This window comes from Nyctereutes procyonoides, unplaced genomic scaffold, assembly GCF_905146905.1.
Source record: "Nyctereutes procyonoides isolate TBG_1078 unplaced genomic scaffold, NYPRO_anot_genome, whole genome shotgun sequence".
NCBI lineage: Eukaryota > Metazoa > Chordata > Mammalia > Carnivora > Canidae > Nyctereutes > Nyctereutes procyonoides.
In genome coordinates, this window is record NW_026575139.1 from 33,868,994 (window position 1) to 33,871,675 (window position 2,682).

The 2,682-nt window shown below is 47.3% G+C and overlaps 1 pseudogene; it reads right to left on the bottom strand.

The window, feature by feature from the left end:
• On the bottom strand, positions 1–2,171 carry LOC129496291 (WW domain-binding protein 11-like; annotated as a pseudogene).
• Positions 2,172–2,682: the final 511 nt, after the last annotated feature.

Here is a 2,682-nt window from a genome sequence, read left to right on the forward strand (position 1 = left end):
TCACAGTAGCCCTTCCATCTCTTTTATGAAAGCTTCATAAACGTCATCCTTGGTCTGAACAGACAGACCAGATTTGGGAGCTGCTTTGGCAAGAGGCACAGCAGAATCATCCTCTGACTTTCTTTGGGGAGCAGCAGCAGCCCCTTTATTCTCCCAACATACCCTTAATGCCGTGGGCATGAATCCAGTAAGCCCTGCCTTGGGATTAGTGTTCTGTGGCTTGGCACTGATGGTTGCTGTGATTTTCTTCTCAATGGTGGCTGTGCTTGTATCATCCGCCTTGGGGCCTGAATCAAGTTGGGTGGAGCACTTAAAACCCCTGGGTTGAGCTGGTGGGAAAAGCCCAGGTGGGGCAGGTCCAAGTGGAGGCACCAAAGGTGGGTGCATCAGGCCAGAAGGTGGAGGGATGCCTGGAGGTGCAACGGGAGGTAGCCTTGGTGGGAGTTCCTGAGGGGGAGGGCCAGGAGGCAGACCTGGAGGTGGACCTGGGGGAGGCCCAGTGGGTCGGCCTGGTGGTGGGCCTGGAGGCAAAAGTCGGGGTAAAGGCCTTTGGAGTCCTGGCATTCCAGGGGGCCCTCAGGAATGGAGGAGCTCCTGGAGGTAGTACAGGAGGAAGGCCAGTAGGTGGTCCACGTGGTCGTAAAGGTGGAGCAGGTGGTGGTCCAAGAGGAAGTGGTCCTGGCATGGGAGGTGCTTGTATCTGAGAAGGAGGAACAGACTGTGGGGGAGCTTGTTGCTGTGAAGAAGCAGTAGATATGCCATCAGAAAGAGATTCCTCTTTAAGTTGTTTCTGTGATTGCTCTTCTGCTTCAGAATCATCAGAATCATCTTCGTCATCATCCTCTGAAAATTCTTCTACTTCTCGTCACCTCCTCAGGGATATCCTGACCTGCCATTTGAAGCATTATGGCCTGAAGAGGAGTCAACTCCTTCATGTTCTTCTTTTTCTTCCTTGATTTTCCAGGCATATCTGCAAATCTTACACTCAGACCTGACTGACTTCTTTTCTTCATTGTTGTCTCTCTCGTTATCATCACGGTGCACAAATTCATCCCCTTCACTTTCTCCATCTGACCTGTCAGTGTCTCTGTCATCAGTACTATCATGCTTATCTTGATCCATGTCCTCAGGATATCCATCATCTTCACTGGTGCTGGAAACATCATCATCATGACCCCGTTGAGCAAGTTCTGAGCTATATAACATGTCTTTATCCCGCCTGCGAGGGGGAAGATCTAGGGCAAAGCCCACTTTACGGCCATACATTTGCAAGACTTGAGAAGGTGGTGGGCCAGGGTGAGGACCAGGAGGTTTTCTACCAGGGGGCAAACGTGGTACACCATGTCCAAGAAGAGGAAGTATATAAACTGCCTGTGTTGGAGGTCCATAGGCTGAGGTCTTTTTAAGGATGGAGGGTGGCTGGGCACCAGGAAGTGGAATGTCCTGGATCAAGATGTTGGAAGGAGCATGTGGCATATCTGGCAAGGGAATACTCTCCACTTCCACATGGTGAGCATTCTTGACAACATCAAAATATTGGCTAAGTTGAACCCTCTTCTGTTCGTATTCCATTTCTCAATTCTTCGTAAATATCCGGATTCTCTTTTTCATAGAGTCGTAGAATACATTCAAAGGTTTCACACAGCTTTTTACCCTTGTCTTTCAGCATCCTCTCATTTAACTGTGGTTGCTGCACTGAGTTAAACTCCATTTCAAAAAACAAAACAAAAACAAAACAAAACAACCAGACTCCATTTCAGGGCAACCTGGGTGGCTCAGCAGTTTAGCTCTGCCTTTGGCCCAGGGCGTTATCCTGGAGACCTATCCCAGGACAGGCTCCCTGCATGGAGCCTGCTGCTCCCTCTGCCTGTGTCTCTGCCGCTCTCTCTCTGTCTCTTATGAGTAAGTAAATAAAATCTTAAAAATTAAAATAAAATAAAATAAAGTAAACTCCATTTCATACAATTTCTCCATGTCCCAGATAATCTGTTTGGGATCCTTCATCTTCAAAACTGCAGCTCATACCATCATGCGCTGTTTTTTGTTCTTCTTTAATTCTCTCTTCTGGGCTTCTTTTTGGGCTTGCTCTGTGGGATTAATAAATTTTCCACTCTTGGTGGATGATGTAGATCTCCGTCCCATGTTGACAACTTATATGGTTTACCTGGCTCATTAAAAAAAACAAAAAAATCACTTCTGCTGGGTTCCTGGGACTGCGAGAAGCGAGAGGGAACGATTCTTGGCCTCTTCTACATCGCAGAGGCCTTCACCTCTGCCTGCCGGTCAGCCACGCAGCCACTGCCATCTTGAAACCTCACGCCCTTCCCTCTAGCCTGTTAATATGGTAGGTAACACTGATTTTTCAACCTTGCAGTCCACTTAGTCATGTATACAATTCTTTTATATATTGCTAAGTTTGATTTGCTAATATTTTGTCAAGGCTTTTTTTAAAAAAAGATTTTATTTATTTATTTGACAGAGGGAGAGCACACAAGCAGGGGGAACAGCAGAGGGAGAGGGAGAAGCAGGCTCTCCACTGAGCAGGCAGCCTGATGTGGGGCTATATCTCAGAATTTGGGATCATGAGTTGAGCCACAGACAGACACTAACCAACTGAGCCACCCAGACGCCACTGTCTAGGCTTTTTGCATATATTCATGAGGTAGGTATATTGGTTGTAGT